The 18728-nt window shown below is 48.6% G+C and overlaps 1 protein-coding gene across 4 annotated transcripts in view; it reads left to right on the top strand.

Moving 5' to 3' along the window:
• Nucleotides 1-9702: 9702 nt before the first annotated feature.
• Znf532 (zinc finger protein 532) overlaps nt 9703-18728 on the top strand; it is a 106826-nt gene continuing 97800 nt past the window's right edge. Inside the window, exons 1-3 of one of the 4 annotated variants that reach the window (XM_052155575.1) lie at nt 9703-10203; nt 11773-11824; nt 11917-12026. The gene's annotated coding sequence lies outside the window, so the exon portion shown is untranslated. Of the gene's footprint in view, nt 10204-11741; nt 11825-11916; nt 12027-18728 lie in introns of all 4 variants that reach the window. The other 3 variants (XM_052155574.1, XM_052155577.1, XM_052155576.1) reach the window with 3 other exon arrangements.

The raw sequence follows: 18728 nt of genomic DNA, 5'->3' as shown, positions 1-18728 counted from the left end.
GCCTTTAGTCCCAGCACTCAAGGGGGTGGGAGGGGTGGGGGCATGGGGGTGGGGAGGCAGGCAGATCTCTAGGAGTTCAAGGCCAGCCTGATTACTCAGTCTTAAACAAACAAAACTCAGAGGGGGAAAATGGCTTTTTTAAGACACTTAGACTTGGAGGCTTGGTGTGGTGGCACACGCCTTTAATCTCAGCAGGCAGAAGCCGGTGGGATCCCTGAGTTCAAGGCTAGCCTGGTCTATAGCCTGAGTTCCAGGTTTACAAGGAGAGACCTTATCTTGAAAAACAAACAAAGCTAACAGTGGTGGTGCACGCCTTTAATCCCACTCTGGAGGCAGAGGCAGGCAGATTTCTGAGTTCGAGGCCGGCCTGGTCTACAGAGTGAGTTCCAGGACAGCTAGGGCTATACAGAGAAGCCCTGTCTCGAAAAACCATACAAAACAAGACAAACAGAAACAATGTGCTCTGTCCCCTTGATCTTGGAGGGAGTTGGAAGATGTGGGAAGAATAAATAGTGTCTGAACAACCTTGAGTGACAGGTTGTGATGGACCTTATGAGCAGCACATTAAGTTCTGTATGGGGGTGTGGGGGGAGGGCAGGGAAGGCACGCAAGTCACTCGGTTCCTTACCAGTGTGAAACTAGAACAGAGATCTAAATATTCAGATTTGGAAGTCATCTGTTTAATGTGCGTGCGTGTGTGTGTGTGTGTGTGTGTGTGTGTGTGTGTGTGTGAGAGAGAGAGAGAGAGAGAGAGAGAGAGAGAGAGAGTGCAAAGGCGACGGTTCTTTAAGAAGTACAGATTTAGGAATGAGGAGAGCCAAAGATAGAACCTGGAGCAAGATTTGTAGTTCAGAGAGGAACGCAGGAAAGGAGCCAAGGCTGAGCAGGAATAGCTTCGAGGAGGGAGGGAAGATGCCACAGAAGCTAAGAAAGGGGAGATTCAAGGGGGACTTCTGCAGGCATGTAGCATCGACCAGATAACAGACAGAGTCTGTGCCATCTCATCAAGGAAGGTGGCGCCCAGCAGCCAGCAGGTTACCTCAGGCGCCATGAGTCTGTGGACCTAGGCTCTATTCCTTTTTATTAAAATAAAAAAGAAGTTTTAATTATGTGTAGATGTGTGTGTGTCTGTGTGAGTTTGTACACGAATGCAGTGCCCATGGAGGGAGGAAGGAGGGTGTTGGATCTCCTGAAGCTGGAGTTACAGGTGGCGATGGGTGCTTAAAAGGATGTGTGCATGCTCTCGACTGAGTGGTCTCATCAGCCACTGTGTTCCTTTAAACTTAATAAATTATGTGTAGAACCTAGGAGCAGGAAGGGCCAGGTTATAAGGGTAGACAGGTGGGCAGCATCAGCCAGGGCTTATTGAGTATTTCCTCTGCCAATCTCCCAAGCATTCTATATGGCACAGGATAGCCGATCTGGCTAGTATGCCCTATGCGAGTTTCCTTAATATGTTGTAGAATCTAGGACAGACATGGACTGTTGTCTGTAAGACTGGGAGACTGAGGCAGAAGGAGGGGTATGAATCAAGGTCTTTGTTTCATAAAAAACCAGACAGCTGGGGAGTGTAGCTCACTCCCTCAGTAGGCAGAATACTTGCTTAGCATGCATGATGCCCTGGGTTTGATCCAAGCACTGTACAAAAGCAGGCACAGCGAGCTGCCATGCCTATAATCTAGTTCTCTGGCTGACGGGGACCAGAGGTAGTAATTCTCTACCACATAATGAGTGACGGGTCAGACTGGGCTACTTGAGACCCTTTCTTAAGAAAGGAGAAGGAGGGGGCTGGAGAGATGGCTCAGAGATTAAGAGCACTGACTGTTCTTCTGAAGGTCCTGAGTTCAAATCCCAGCAACCACATGGTGGCTCACAACCATCCATAATGAGATCTGATGGCCCTCTTCTAGGGTGTCTGAAAATAGCTACGGTGTACTTACATATAATAAATAAATAAATCTTTAAAAAAAAAAAGACAGGAGAAGGAGGAGAAGGAAGAGGAGCAAGAGGAAGAAGAAGAAGGAAAAAGAAAGGAAAGGACAGAAGGACAAGGAGGAGGCCAAAGAGGATGACCCAGAAGTCCTCCAGACCCCAGGAAACCTAGACGCTCCTATGCTGTTCAGAGGCTGTTTGAATGGCTTGTCGATTACTTTTCTCAATGCTAGGATGGACTGGTTGACAAAAAACAACTAAAGAAAACTACTGACCCTCAGCTGGCTTCCCTTCTTCTCACTTTTGTCCTGTCCTTGGCCCACAAAATGACATGTCCACACTTAGTGTGTCCTCACAGATCCACCAACCAAGATGTAAGTCTCACAGGTCGTCCCCCGCTCGGGCCCCTGTTTCTATCCTTTTCGGGGGGGGGGGGGGGGGGGGGAAGGGCAGAGTCTTATGAAGTCCAGGCTGTTTTTGAACTCACTGTATAGTTGAGGATTTCATGCCCTGTTTCCTCATCTGGAATGCGAGGGATTACAGACTTCCCCCATGTGGGGAGAGCCTAAGTGATTCTAAGTCCAGTCAAACTGAAAATGAAGATTAACCATCAGACAAGCCAGAGATTGTCTGGGCATGTGTATCAGAGAGGTTGTAGGTTGGGCTTATTAGGGTAAGATGACCCATCGTAACTGTGTGTGGCACTGTCCCTTGGGGTTTGGTCCTGGGGGCATAAAAAGGAGACAGTCAGCTGAGTACCAGCTAATTTCTGCCTCCTGCCTCGGGCTCTACTGCTGTGCTTTCTCCACCATGACAGACTGTCCCTTTATACTAAGCCAAAATAAACTGCCCCCCCCCCCTTTGCTGTAGAGAAGAGATTTTAGAGCAGCTCTGGAATTGCCTTAGATATAACTAGTTGACAAAACCCTGATGGTAAGGTTGCACAGAGGGTTAAGACTTTTCTTTTCTTTCCTTTTTTTCTCTCTTTTTTGTTTTGTTTTGTTTTGTTTTGTTGTTTTTTCGAGACAGGGTTTCTCTGTATAGCTCTGGCTGTCCTGGAGCTCGCTCTGTAGACCAGGCTGGCCTCGAACTCAGAAATCCGCCTGCTTCTGCCTCCTGAATGCTGGGATTAAAAGTGTATGCTCAGAGCCGGGCGTGGTGGCGCACGCCTTTAATCCCGGCACTTGGGAGGCAGAGGCAGGCGGATTTCTGAGTTCAAGGCCAGCCTGGTCTACAAAGTGAGTTCCAGGATAGCCTGGGCTACACAGAGAAACCTTATCTTGAAAAACCAAAAAAACCAAAAAGTGTATGCTAGGGCTGGAGAGATGGCTCAGTGGTTAAGAGCACTGACTGCTCTTCCGGAGGTCCTTAGTTCAAATCCCAGCAACCACATGGTGGCTCACAACCATCCGTAATGAGATTTGATGCCCTCTTCTAGGGTATCTGAAGACAGCTACAATGTACTTACATATAATAAATAAATAAATCTTAAAAAAAAAAAGTGTATGCTACTGCTGGGCGGTGGTGGCGCATGCCCTTAAATCCGTTTTCACTACTATTTCTAACATCACCCCAGCCCACAGTTAGACACCCTAGTGGGGGACCCCCCCAAAACAAACCAAAATCCAGAAACAGCCAATGTTTTCTTAGCAATACATAGTTCTTGGTCTTCTGTTTAAGAAGGACCTCAAGGGCTGGAGAAATGGCTCAGCGGTTAAGAGCACTGACTGCTCTTCCGAAGGTCCTGAGTTCAAATCCCAGCAACCACATGATGGCTCACAACCATCCATAATGAGATCTGATGCCCTCTTCTGGGGTGTCTGAAGACAGCTACGGTGTACTTACATATAATAAATAAATAAATCTTTAAAGAAAAAAAAATAAGAAGGACCTCAAAATAGACTTCAAATATTTATCTAAAGTTTAGCAGAAAATTATAAAGTATTTGATCATCTTTCATCTTTAAAATGCTTTCAGAGAAGGAAAACAAAAACAAAAAACAAAACCTCTGTAGGTGTTAATCTAATGCTCCAGGTGAGCGCTTTAAAATGTCTAGCTAACTGTGATTGCACAGAGCTCTGGGGAGTGGGTTGTGTATGTGGAGAGACCCAATGTAACATCTAATGTCATCATCTCCGTCCTTAGTCAGTTCTTGTCTCATGGTGACAGAGTCATACAAAATGTACATACCACATAAAAGGCAATCTAGAGAGATGGTCTGGAGAGATGGTTTATCAGTTAAAAGCACTGGCTGCTCTTCCATAGGACCCAAGATTAATATTCAGCACCCAAACGCTTCTTTCTTTTTTCTTTTTTAAAAGATTTATTTGTTTATTATATGTAAGTACACTGTATCTGTCTTCGGACACCCCAGAAGAAGGCATCTGATCTTATTACAGATGGTTGTGAGCCACCATATGGTTGCTGGGATTTGAACTCAGGACTTTTAGAAGAGCGGTAGGTGTTCTTAACTGCTGAGCCATCTCTCCAGACCCACACACTTCTTATAACCATCTATAACTCCAGTTTCAGGGTATCTGATCCCCTCTTTGGGCCTCAATAGGCACTAAACATACATGGTACACAGACATTATACAGATAAAACACACGAATAAAATGAAAGGAAAAAAAAAGCAACGTAGAAGTCTCTAACCTGAGACATACATTTAGACCTAATGATACACAAGTATTAGTGAGACAAAAGCATTTGGAGAAGGCCAGAGACTATTCCAGAAAGAGGGAAGGACGTGTTAAGACTTGACAGCAAGTAGACGCAGGTTACATTCAAAGCACCGAAAGTTCACCAAGCCTGGCTCCGTACAGCATTCAGAGGATGAGTCAGGGGAGGCCCCGTAAACGGGTGGAATGATAGACAGAAGTCCTTCTAAGCCATGTTCACAGAGTCTAGAAGGCTAGAGGGGATAAGGGAGGGTTTGAGCAGAGGCCTGACAGGATGGGGTCTTTAGGAGTCCTAGGGTACCAAGTGGAGGGTGCTGGAGAAGCAGGCCAGACTGGAGATGAGGAGACTTGGTAGCCACCATCTGTCTCTAAGCTGCTCTGAGGGGCTAGAGGTTAAAGGTAGGCCGTGGAGCCGGAAGGTAGGCTTGTGATCTGCTGGGTTGGGGGCAGGGTTCTCACAGCATTTGATGAGCAGATAAGAACAAACACTGGACACTTTCAGTAAGAGCTGCTTCTGGGGATGTCTGCAGCCGAGGACCTTGAGCTCCGTTACCTGGAAACAAAGTAGCAAATGACCCCTGGCTCACATTTGTGGGGCAGTGTTAGAAATTCATCCCGAGTATATTGTTGTCCATGGTGAAAGGCCTCCGTGGACAGTGCTCTGGGAGTAGGTGGTGCTTGGAAAGGGCTCACCTGGAGACAGACAGCCAAATCTTTCTAGGACTCTGTTGTTAGACAGATTTGGCTTCTGCTGGGAATGTGTTACACCCTCGGGGTCAGGAAATTCCTAAGGACTGTCCTTACACAGAGACCAAGGCAATTTGCATCCAGGGATTCAGCAGTGAGTGACTAGAAGTCAGAATTCCCAGAAGTGTGCTAGAGATGGCTCAGGGGCTAACTGTGTTAGCTGTGTAAACCCGACGATCCTAGTCCTAACTCTAGAGCCTATGTAAAAAGCTGGATATTGTGGTGTTTGTGTGTAGTGCCAGTATGTCTACAGTGAGCTGAGAGGCAGTGAGTAAAGAATGGACTAGAAGCTTGAGGGCCAGCTAGCCTGGGGTACACAGTACTGCAGCCGGAGTGAGAGACCCTGGCTCAGAAAGGTAGGTAGAAGGGGAGAACATACTCTTGAACCTTGTCCTTTGACCTATGACCTCTACACGTACACGTATGCCACGGGCACTCATGCCTCCTTCTCCTCCCACTTTCTCAGTAGCTAAAGGCTAGAGGTGTCCACTCTGAAGAGAGCAACGAACCCCCACAGCATCCGTGAGATATTGGCAAAATTAGTTTTAACTGGGGACAAACTTGTTTTTAGATGACTGAGTCCATAATGAATTCATGCCACCCGTGAGTTGTGCAGAACACTGTGGCTTGTGAAGATGGTGTGGATGGAAGGAGTGGGCAGGATAGCTAAAATGAAGATAGAACGTGATACTAAGGGATGGTCCTCACTGTGGGACACCCACCCATTGATCCCCTCAGGGCAGGAGGGGACTAAGACTCCAAGGCCTGAGCCCTGGGAACCCTGACAAAGGCTTTTTACTGTAGGGGTGGCGGAGTTGGTAGAGGGTGTGTGTGTGTGTGAGATCGCCATCTTTCCTTTACTTAGATGCTTTTCCAGCTTTCTCTCTCCCTCCTCCTAGACTCACTAGCTGGAAACAATATGGGTTCTTGTTGAGGGAGTCAGATGCAGAGGGATGGAGAAACGTTTACAGTTCTCTGTAACAGAGTTCTTTCTGCCACCGTGTTTTGAACGGAGTTCTTAACTGTCTCTCAAACCCCGTATGCCTGGCTCTCTGATCTTCAAGGTCCAGCTCACAGACATCACCCACTCTGTCTCTGTCCCCTTCGTAGTCGCTTCAATGAGGCCAGCTTTCTATTATTTATTTACCAGACAGGCAGAGTTAAGAATTAATGTATGGAGTCACTCCTCGGGGGTAGGAAGCCATTCAAACTCCTAGGGGCTCCCTAAGTGCTGCCCACTGGGATGGAGTCACCCCCTACTCCTCTTTCAGGTCCTCTAGTAAAAAAAAAAAAAAAAAAAAAAATCGGCCTTGGCAGGTCTGAACTGAAGCCCCGGAAAGGGAAGGAGGTGTTCCCACAGAAAGTCGAAATCACTAACAGAGCAAGCCTCAAGTCTGTTTCTCAGTCCAGTTCTGGCCGATAACAAAGAAAAACTGGTAATGACTTCATTTCAGGGCATGTTTTTGAAAATATATATGAAAGAGAAAAAAAAATCTCCATTCTGTCAAGTTTGCTGTTCTTAAAAGGAAAGCGTTCCATTCCTTTCGATGTGACCATCTCTGCAACTGCACATCTGCTACGAATCTTTAGATTACTATTCTAGGGCCAAATATTGTAATGATTCCTATAAAAGCTGGCTAATAAATGTTACACGTTAAAGCCTCTACAAACTACACAAACCCGGGCCTATCTTGGTTTTGAGTTTAAAAAGAAAAAAGTGCAGCTTGAAACCTTCAGCCACCGCAGAGGAGTTTGCAAGGCCTCTGACGGTGAGGTAAAGAATGGGCTGCTCTCCACGCCCTCCTCCCCGGCAGGAACACACCTTTTGTGTGCTCTGCCTAACAAAGGAATTTCCCAATTTCTAAGTGGAAGGAGGGAAAGTAGAGTGACTATAGGCTTTGAGAGATCTGGCTTCCAAGCACAAAAGATTAAAACAAAAAAGGCTAAATAAAAAATGAAGTCGGGACTCTTGGAGACGCTGGAGAAAACACCAAGGCATTCAGTGTTGAGCAAAGAAAACATCAATAGCAAAATCGCAAAGGAACTGGGATTCCTTTAGCTTCTATTTGGCATGAGAAGGGAATGTTTCTTTGTCTTGCCCTTTACTGGACTCAGATGATAGGTTTATTTCATTCTTACGGTCACATGACTATTTTATTGTTGCTCCGAGCAGAAGGGTATACAGGTCGTCTTACATATGTAGCATTTAGAATCCACCTTTTTGTGGTGCTTGTTTTTGGTGGAGGGGGTCCTGCTTCCAACCCCCAACTGGGAGCTGTGGCATTCAATGATTTTGCAAAATGGGTTTAAATGGGTGCTTTGTTTTTTAACTATCGGTTTATCTGGCTGAGAGGTTTCTCTGGAGCCCTCGTTGTAAAAAGAGAAAGGAGGGAATTTGCTAGCAATGGTTATCTTTTTCTTTTCTTTTTTTGGTTGTTTGTGGTTTAAAAGCCGACGCAATGTTAGGTCCTGTCCTTTGTGCAAATGATAAGTGTGGGCTATGAAACCAAATAGCCCCCCAGCCAAGGTTTGACCACAACACCAGGCTGTGGCAGAGCCCCGCTCACAAAGCCTTTGGCATTACAAATCCAAGGGGCAGTCGCACAGCTGGATTCCCAGGATAAGCGAGTTAGACCCCAGTTAGGGGGCACGACTCTTGTAGCCATTTAAATACGGCTTGCGGTGGTACGGTAGGGATTGGGGGAGGGGAAAGAGCAGTTTAAGTACTAGAGATTTCAAACCAACTCACGATCTTCATATGGCATCTGCATGATCAAATTTCATATACTGTAACAGGGCATTAGCCTATCAGGACTTCAGATTAGGTCCTACCGGTATTCTCTTCAATGCACATATTTTTTTTTTTACATGCATATTAACAATGGCCTACCTTCAGATGAAGGAAAAGGCTTCCTTTCAAATGAAATCAAGCCCAAGTAAGGCTGAAACTCAACACACAGTGTGCTGGGTGGTATTGCTCTCTGGCTCCAAGAAGATGAGAGTTTCAATTTCATCATTTTGTAACACTGACAAACTGTGACACCGTGGTTGGCAGAATCAGCAGACTGAATAGGTCTTCCTCACCCTGTGTAGAGAGGCATTGGGGCTTTTGGGCACCGTGGCACAAGTGCAGGTTGAAACTAAAGAACTCTCACTTGAGGGAGTTTAAGGCGTTTGCATGAAAAAAAAGTCTTTAAGGAGCAAACGATCTTTTTCCGTTGCAATCGCAGGGAACAATGGCTTCCTTCACGGAAGTTAATGCAAGAGAACACTGAGATTTAACAGAAAAACTTCTCTGTACACTGCAGACATTCACCAGTGTGATCTAAAATAAGACACCCAGGAACAGTTCTGCTGAGATTCTTCAACGCCACTCCAGTGGTTGTATTGTCTTCAGAGTGCAAGCAAAGAGGAGGGGAGGGGGACTTTTTAGGAGGTAATGGTGGAAGGTTTTTTCCTCAGGTCCCTCCATTTTGTCCTGCTTCCAGGCAGCACTATTAGCTCGACATGGAGGGTTCTCTTGTTCTTAAAACAACAGCAGCAGCAGCAAAAACCCAACCCCTTTCAGTGGCTTGCTCGTCTGTGCACAATATGGGCACCAGGACACAGGGCTGGGAAACAGAGGACTTCCTCTGGCAATGGAAACGCAGTGTGTCTCCCTCTCCGGCTATCTCCCTTCTTGGCCTTTGGTTTCTGTATGTATCTTTTTGCCTGTGTTCTTTAAGTCATGACCACCTGCTGTACGTACAACGTGTGCCTGTTACATTTGTGCACTATCTCTCTTATAGAAGGTAAAGACCCAGCTATTACATCGTGTTTACTCAATATCATTCCCCCAGTTTAAAAAAAAAAAAAAACACCCTACATGAACCGAACATGCCATGCTTCAATCTGGCCCCAGTGGCTTTTTCTCTGAAAGCAAAACGTGTGTCTTTTACACCAGGGCTTTCTCCCCACCCCAGGGGTGTCTTCCATTCTTTTGTGGCTCAGTTTAAGGCGAAAAGGGCTCCAAACCACTAACTAACAGAAGGGAGCCCTTTCTTCCACCTCCTGGGAGAATCTCAGATTGAATTTATCTGAAGATAGCGTGCTCTCTTCTTACTTATTGCCACCATTACGAGGAGGACAGCACAACCACCACCTTGGCTTCAAGATCCTGGGTAGAGAGGCTCACGGGCATTTTTTTCAACCATCTTTGGCGAGGCCTTGCTTCCTTCCACTCCAGTAAGTCGCGGCTTGGGGCCATGGAGAAGGACTGGGTGAGAGTCTCAAGTGTCGTTTGAAAAAGACAGCAAACCAGCCCCCGCTCGGCCCCGTCCCCAGCACCGCCACCAGCACCTCCGGGACGGGTCGGGCCGTGCGCCCGCAGCCTTCCACCCGGGCCGGCGAGGCGCCGCGGGCCGGCGGGGCGTCGCGGCCGCGGGCTTCGCGCTCCGCAGCCGGGCTCGGGCTCCCTTCCCCCACGGCGCCCCCTCCCCCTCGCCGCGCTCCCTTTTGTTCGCTCGCCGCCCGGGCGGCCCGAGCGCTAGGCCCCGGCGTGGCCCGGGCCGAGCCGCCGCCGCGCGGCCTAAAGCCCGCGCCCGGGAGCGGGGCCGGCGTCCGGGCGCACCGCGAGGCCGCGGCGGCGAGGAGCCTTAGGGCGGCGAGGCCCGGCTCCGCTCTTGCACACAGACCCCGGCGGCTGGGAGGCGCGACACGCCCGTAGCATGGAAGCCGCCGCCGCCGCCGCTCGCACTGCAGCGGGCGCAGCAGCAGCAGCCGCCGGCGGCGCGCGGAGCAGAGGTCGCCCGAGCCACGGCCCGGACACCCGGGCTTGAGCGCTGCGGAGGCCCGCCCGGCCAGGGGGTGGGTGTGCGCCTGGGACAGGGGGCCGCGAGGGTGCGGGCGGACGCGGGCGGGAGGGGGCATTGGGCCCCTCGTGCCACCCCGCGGGTCACGGCGAGCGCGAGGCTCAGGCCCCTTGGCCTGAGCGCGGCGGCCTGTCCCACCCTAGCTTTGGGGACAGCCGGCCTTCGCGCCCAGCCAGCTTCTTGAGGGGGGGCCGAGGCAGGGCCGCTGTTGCTAGGCCCCACCAGCTCCAGAGGGGGCCACGTGAGCGCGGGCTCGCCTCCCCCTCCAGAGCTGGTTGTGCACAGATGATTTCTCCCAAGGCCTGGGTGCCCCCTCTTCCCTGCTGCCCCTTGACTTGTCCCCTAACGCCCCACACCTCACCAGTGTGCTACCCAGAGGTGAAGGGATTTGGACCTCTCCCCCCCAGGTGCTTGAAAGAAGAGAAGGTTGGAGGAGGAGGAGGAGACTGGGGGGGCTGCTGGTGGTGGTGACAGGGCTGGGAGAGAGAGGAGAAGGACGGAAGGGAGGAGGGGGCTGGGTGGGGTGGGGGTGACAGGCAGAGAGGAGCCTGGTCAACAAGCCAGCACCACTCTGCTAGGAGGCCAGGCCGCCTCCTGCAGCCGACGCATCCTGTGTGAGGAGACACACATAGATTGCTTTCTTGGGGGCTCTTTGTCAGCCACCAACACAGGGAACACACACTGACACACACGTACACAAAGATCTGAGCCAGGTTGTGGGAGGTAAGTGGGGGAAAGACAAGGAGGGGGAAACAGTGTCTGCGGTGGGCTTCGGGGTGGAGGGGGAGAGGGATGAGCCCTGAGGGGCTGTGGGGGGCTCGTGAGGTGAGCATTTCCAGGGTCCTGTGCTTGTGTGGAAGGGGCGCACACTCACACACACACACACACACACACACAATGACCTTTCCCTCCTCAGGAAGCCCTAAAAGGGAGAGGCAACCCCCCAGCAAGCTCCCACCCTGTGCTGATTCTCAGGGACTTGTTGGCAACTCAGCGAGGGTTGCCATAGCTTTTTTATGTAGGGTGACCAGAACCGGCTGAAACTGGTTTGAGGCAGATCAGCTCCTGAACACAATGCAGTCACTGAGCTACCACAGTGGGATAGCAGCTTCCTCCCTTCATGGCTGCCAAAAGCAGAGGAGCTTGCTGGAAGCTACCATCCCAACAGAGTATGTAAATGCACACTTAGACACCACACAGCTTTGGTACGTGACTAATGGAGCCCTAAAAGAGCCAGTGTGGAGATGATGGGGGGGCGGGAAAGGTGCACGCTTGCAGGCTCTGAGCTTTCTTGGGCTTTTCCTGCCTGTTTTCTTTTGCTTAAGGGATGGACAAGGAGCTGAGATTTATGACCCTTATTAAAGAAAAAAAAAAGTATGTGCCTTATTAGGGTGGGGACACTTGGTTTGTACAGTCTTCTCTTTTTCTCTGTGTTTTTATGGAAACAAAACCAGAATGAACTGATGGATTTGTAATGGTAGTTTGTTGCTGGAGAATGCGACTTTGCATGCCTTTTTTTTCTCTCTCTTACAGGCTGTGTTCTGTTTTGTGCTTTTCCTTCTAGAAGCTACTAAGAGGGTGTTGGGGATACTTGGGACTATTATGAAGGCCAAAAGGTAACAATATTGTTCTAGGAAATGAGCATACATGCGTTCCAGTGATGATGTCAGCCATCCATGCTGTCTCTCTTTTTTTTTTTTCCTTGTAGGCCTGTTGACTGGGGCTGCTTTTAACCCTTTCATATTTGCAGAGAATGCAACCGTGTGACAGTAACTGAACACTGGTCCAAAGTCTTTTCAAAAGGTCAAGGTTCACAAGGTGAGATATGCTATTTTTAGCATGAATTTAAATATTAATTTGCACATCCATTCTGACACAGGCTGACAGTGGATTGGTACCCTGGAGATGAGTGAGGTTCAGAGTGGAGACCAAATACCTTTCCTCTTATCCATGTTTAATGGGATGCCAGTGACTTTTTTTTTTGATGGTGTTGCTATCAAGGCGAGATCTGAATGCCTTCATTAAATCACATGTGCCTGGGCGATTTGGAAGAGTCTGGCCTGTTTAGAGGGCGGGAGGCAGCTGGGCCTTGTGGAGAATGCACTGTTTTTGCATAGAAGCAGTCCACATTTCGTGTTTTGAGCACAGTTGTAAGGAAAGGAAGGGCTTCACCGAGTCGAAGCAGGCCGGCCAGCCCTTTAGGACGTCAGGAGCCTGGAGGCACAGTCGTCTTTTGTTCACCTCCTCCTCTCCCTTTTCCTTGCTCCCCGTGTTGACCTGAAAGGTTTCTCAGGCAAGTGGTGGAATGTCTTTTATTGATTTTGGGGGCTGTCGACCGAGTGTTCATCATTGGCTTATTTGTGGCATACATTTTAATGTGGGATACTAAGGAAGGACTAAGAGAAACTCACGTCTCTGGTTTCATCTGTGCAAGAATGACTGACTGTCAGCTTACAGCCTTACCGTAGTGGGTGGTGGAAAATGTCTAACGCTTTACTGCAGTAGGACTTGGGTTGGAGCTCGGAATGGAGAGGGGAAAGCAGAGGAGGGCAGCAGATTCGTGAAGAACAAAGGCGGTGGCAGCTTCCAGGAGAACACTGAACGGTTTGCCTTGGGCTTCCTTGTGCAAAGAGCTACAACTTCCCCAAACAGGAAACCAGTCGCACCAGAGTCTGGTCCAGTATGATCTCAGCAACAGAGCTGGTTCTGCCTTTCTGCTGGCTTGGTGAAAGCACAGTCAAGAGGAGCCCATGGGAGACCTGATTGCAAATACGTTTTTCTCCCTTTGAAGTGCGTATCGTGTTCCTCTCCGGGTTCAGCTGAATAGTCTATTCAGAAGTGTGGAGGATCTTAGCCTTGGTGAAGTTGTGCTGGTAGTTGGTGGGCAGTCTATCCGCAGTAAAGGGTGTTAGGTATGCAGGGGCTTTATTGTTGGAATGCCCCCCCCCACACACACACACTGGGCTGCAGAGAGTCGCCTGTGTGCTAGCATTGGCAAAAGGGGAGGGGGGAGGAAACTAGTGTACATGGTTAGCTTGGAATATTTTATAAAGTATTTAATAGAGATAAAGGCAATCTCAGACGTCCAAACCAGCACAGAGCTTCCACGACGCAACAAGGTTCTTTGCAAATCACACTGCTAAAATTGGTTTTCAGTTTTACCTCATTTTCGACTGCTAGGGGTTCCGCAGATGTCTGGTATAATGCTTGCCGACCATATTTGAATCTATACTGCATGGTGTGTTGGCCCCTGAGTTTTTGGTGCCAACTAAAACTCAGATGGCTAATGTGATAAGCCTTAATTAGCATAAGACAATAAGCTGTCTGTCATTTAGTCCTTCACTTCGGTCTTCCCGGGGCGGGGGTTTTTATTTAACTTTCACAGCTAGCCTCTTGCAATGACCATTTCTTCAGAATGTTTCAAAAGCCCTTTTTAGGTTCTGCATGTTGTGGAATGTTCTGGTCTGATGTACTCTCTTGTTGGTTTTTAGCTTTGTTCTTTCCCCACCCCCACCCAAGAAGCCTCTCCTGAAAATAGCATTTGTTTTACATTTAGGCCAGTCTTTCCAGCTGCAAATGCTGTGGGAGGCTGGGGAGCTGGTTCTCCCAGGCTGCAATCCTGAGCTCATCTTGGATTGGAGTTGGCCTCAGGTGTTGATCTCATGCTGGGCTGTAACAAGGTAGCAGGCCCTTGTCTCCAGGGAGAGAGACCCAGAGCCACAGAGCATAAGCAAGGGCATGTCCCTTCCTGGGAGAGCCAGGAAGGCAAACCATGGCTCCCAGGCTGGAGCTGCAGCTGGCGCCTGCTTGCTGTTTCCAGAGGAGGTCTCCGAGGAGGACCTTCGGGCCTTCCCTGTCTGCAGCAGGAATGTGCGGGTTTGGCGAGCGCACGCTGGAAAGAAAGTGTAACTGGGCGGTGAACACTTGCTTGTTTTCATCCTTTGCCTGAAATTGAGTCATATTTTCCATCTTAAGGAACACTTGATCCAAGGGTTTTTCTTTCATTTTTTCACAGCTCAGTCTAACCTGGTTCAGGGTTTCATTCTGTGTTCAGAGTCTCTCTCACTTCCCTTCTCTCCCACCCTCTCCTCTTTTCTCTCAAACACCCCTACCCACCTTGGAGTATGTATGTAGCTCAGGCTGTCCTCACACGTCACCCTTCTGCCTGGCTCTGGGTGCCAAGGTTACAGGCTTGTGCTGTCACGCCAGCCCAGCTCATTTCTAAGGCCAGACTTGGAAGGAGGTCGATCATAGATAGTTAAGTGGATTCTTTTGCTTACACTTGCTAGGTTGAGTTGCAGTGTTAAGATCGTAGTCCCCGCTGCCCTTTGCAATCCTTTTGTCAGCCTCTGTGTGACGTGGGTTTTGAGTAACCTTGCCCATGTCCTTGGTTAGAACTGAGCATGAAGTGCAGCTGCAGCCGGAAGTTACCCTGATGTGGAATCTCTAAAAGGCACAAGGCAGGAACGGAGTTGAAGACCAGTTAGGGAACCTCTTTCCGAAGCTACCCTCCCCCACCCCGCCTCACTTCTCCCACTGTCAAAAGCAAGACAGCAGCCCTCAAGTCCGTTTGTTGGTGTTAAGTGTGTTTTAGAGATGATCACTAGTCCCTAGGTGTGGCTAAAGGGGTTAAAATATTTAATTTACACCCAGGGACAGTTTAAGGTTTTGACACATGTGTAGAGCCACATATGAATTGACATAATCCATGCAAAAATCATGCTGAGACTTCTTGCTGCTCCTTTGAGGCAAGCTCTCCCCCCACCCCTACTCCCCCCCCCCCCCCCAAGCCCTTGGCAGCCGCAATCTACAACTGTTCCATTCTTCTCTGGCTGAATTGTTTTGGTTTTCCTAAACAATTTTTTTTTCTACTTGACAAGATGTACCTGGAGCACCTTTATTGCTTTGTATATTGTTGATTCTTCATCTTTTTTATTGGTGAGTACTATTCCACTGTCTGGTTCTACCAAAGTTTGTCCATTCTTACTCTGGTTGAAGAACAGTCCAGTTTCAGGTGATTGTGGACAAAACCTACCCAAATATCTGTACAGGTTTTCTTATCAGCATTTTTAAATTTTATTGTTTGTAAATACTAGGCATCATTTGCTCATATGTATGAGTTTGAAGTTTAAATGAAATAAATTCAGCTCACTGTGTCATACAGAAGAACCTCGACCTTGGCAGCTGCAGTTAGGCCTGCCCAGGAGAACTGGGGCCCTCAGGACATGGGGCAGTGGTCGTGATAAAGGAGCTCTAATGGGATGACATGCTTTATCACCCTGAACTAATCGAAATTAGCCAAAATGGAAACAAAAAGCTGCAAGTGGTAAAACAGCCTTTTATTTCTTCTGGCAATTATTTTTCATCTCAAGCCTAGTTTGACAGAGCCATTTGTTTTAGTTCAGTGGTGAATAGAATTGAAATTTTGGAAAATGATACACGGAAGATCTCTGATGAAATCTTGGTGTCTATAAATAGTTTCTTCAAAAAACTTATATGTATAACACACACACACACCAGAAGAGGGCATCAGATCTTATTACAGATGGTTGTGAGCCACCATGCGGTTGCTGGGATTTGAACTCAGGACCTTGGGAAGCCGCTGAGCCATCTCACCAGTCCTCTGGCATCTCCCATCTGAAGTCATTGGATACCTGGAAAGGTTTGGGCACTGTCATGGCAGTGGAGGAGTGGAGAGATTTGAAAACAAGTCCATTTTCTTTCCTTTGCAGAGTCCCCCTCCTGTAGCCTACACTGCCCTGGAACTCATTATATAATCGAGGCTGGTTTTAACCCTGAGTGCTTCGGTTTTTTTTTTTCCCCCTCTCCATTTTGGTTAAAATGAGTTCATGAAGTAGAAAGGGCAGCTAAGGATAAAGTCCCTCTGTAGGTCAGGAAGGATAGGGAGAGGTCCTGGAGGCACAGAAGGAGGTGAGCCCAGGAATTGTCAAGCACTGCAAATGTGAGGATTTGCCTGTCAGGTAACAGAGGCGTCATTGTTTTCTCTGAGCAGTAGGCCTCTTTCTAGGTTCTGGGAATGCTGAGGAAAGAGGAAACCAGAGAGCAGAGAGTAAGAAGTCCCACAGAGCTTTCATAGAAATGGGACTGGCCACCTACTGTTGTTGTCTGGGAGGTGCCCTGAAGGGAAGCTTTGCAGTTGACCCTGGAAAGTCCTTGAGTGTGAGAGGCTGGCCAAGGTTCAGGAAGAACATGTGAGCATTGGAACAGTGATAGGAAGGTACAGAGAGAGCCTGGTGGGCACGTGGTTATGATAATGCGGTAGCCATATTGATGCCCATGCAGCAGAGAAAGGCACGACTGATGATGGTCTTTCTGGACAGTCCTGGTGACTCTGGATACTAGTATTAGCAGAAAGACTTAGTCTTCCTCCCAAAAGTCTTGTTGGGATACCCTGGAAAAGGAATGGTTGAGGCTGGAGGCAAGGAGATCCAATGGGAATCCCCCTATCCTCCCTACGTATAGCAGTTGCGGGATTCCAAGACTTAACAGTGAAGCCGTGGGAATGGAGGGGAGGGAGGATGGTTCCGCAGGAGGCTGGGCCACAGGTTGGTAGTGATGGAGAGGAAGGCTGAAGGAGGGTCTCAGAGGTGACGCGTAGGTTACTTGGCAGCGGGTTCTTTCTATTTTAAGATAACCAGGTCGGAAGGCAGAGGAGATGGGAAAGAATGCTTTAGGAGAGCTATAATCTGCTGAACTCAGGTTTGGGCACAGTTGCCTGGCACGGGGCTCTCTGCCTCTTCAGCTGCTTTGCTGTGGCTGACTGGGCTAGAGGTCAGATTGGGGGTGGCAGCATCAGGTCTCATAGAGGACCCAGTTCTAAGATTGCTAGCTTGTACCTCACGCCAGGGAGTCCTGACCATTCTGTGTGGTGGTGGGTCTTCCTGTTCATTCATACAAGCCTCTGAGGAAAGGAGGCCGTTCTCCTGGGCACAGAGTAGATCCAAGAAGAACTAGAGAGATTCTATTGTCTTTCCTTACTCTGCAGAGGAAGAGGAAAGCAGGGTGAATCCAAAGTGAGATGTGAATAAGAGATTAACAACTCATCTCTGACAGTTTCTAATTATGGGGCAGAACTTTTATCACACCACACTCTAATAACGATCATTTCAAACAGGGATTGTTTATTCTCTGGAATTTTCAGTTTAATATCTTCAGACTGTTGTTGACCTTTGTAGCTGTAACCTTGGAAGTCACAGATAAGGAGACTTGTCATTAACACAGAGCAGTGATTACAGGAAGGCAAGTGTGAAGAGTTTGGGGTCCCCTAAGATAAGAGCAGTATAATGCCCTTATCCTGTATAGTTAAAATCATCAAGGAGGTCTGCACAGTTTAAAATATGTGTTTCAGAAAGTTGGGGTGAAACTCAGTGGGGGTTAGCATGCAAGAGTTCCTGGGGTCCATCTCTAGCACCACAAAGGAAAAACCAGTAGGAGGTCAGAAAGCTTTCTAAGAAGGCACAAAACAGCATCCACAGCAAACACCCACAGGCACTGGAGTATCTGGTGGGTTTTTTTTTTTTTTTTTCCCAGACAGGGTCTTACTCTGTTGCCCTGGCTGTCCTGAAAGACAGTTTGCTGACCAGTCTAGCCTCTAACTCACAGAGATCTTCCCTCATCTGTTTCCTAAATGCTAGGATTAAAGGAGTGTGGCACCGTGGCTGCTTTTATCTGGTGAGTTTTCATCTCAGATGATTTCAGATAATGCAGATAAGCAGTGGGATGAGCCTCAGTTTCCCCCTTGGACAGTGGGGGAACTGAGGCAGGCACTCGGGCAAAGGGCCCCAGGATTATGCGTGGTGGGATCTGAGATGTAGGATCTGAGACATGCTCCCCACCACATGGATGGCACTTGGGGTAAGGTGGCTCAAAGGACATCTCCAGAGGCAGAGCAGGTACCAAGCCCTAGAGATGCTGGGATGCTCAGGACGGCGGGTGGCCGTCTAAGGCTGACTTCTGAGGTATGGCAGGAGTCTTCCTGACTACTCAGCACAGAGAGGGGGCGTGGTCTCTATATCAGAGCTGGCTCTAGAAATAGCACATTGGACGGACAGAAGCTTTCCTGGGCACAGAGTAGGAGAAGAAATAAATGGATGCGCTGAACATGAGAGGTAAACGAATTGAAGGCGAGATGCGAGTAATCCAACCATAAACAAGCATAGCTTAAAGAAGTCTTAGAATCATCTTTTTTTCCAGGCAGGCTGTTCGAGAGGGGAGAGCCAGTTCTGTTTGATTGACATCTGCAGACAGAAACGCAGTTTTAGAGAAATGCCGAGTGGCTTTCTTAGCTGTCAGGCATCTCCCTACTAAGGCTGCTGTCTGTGTCTTTGGCTGCACACACCAGCACTGCATGGTTTTCACTAAAGTTGATTATTACACCTTTACATAGAGTTTCCTGGCATGCATAGTTAATCAGGTGTTCCATCAGCTTCAGCCTTTTTTGAGATGCAGATTCATTTTGGAAGCTGATTCTTGGAGCTAGTAAAAGACATTGGTTTTTGT

The sequence above is a fragment of the Apodemus sylvaticus genome, chromosome 13 (assembly GCF_947179515.1).
Source record: "Apodemus sylvaticus chromosome 13, mApoSyl1.1, whole genome shotgun sequence".
NCBI lineage: Eukaryota > Metazoa > Chordata > Mammalia > Rodentia > Muridae > Apodemus > Apodemus sylvaticus.
The sequence above is the reverse complement of the archived record's forward strand: the minus strand, read 5'-3'. Positions and strand labels throughout refer to the sequence as shown.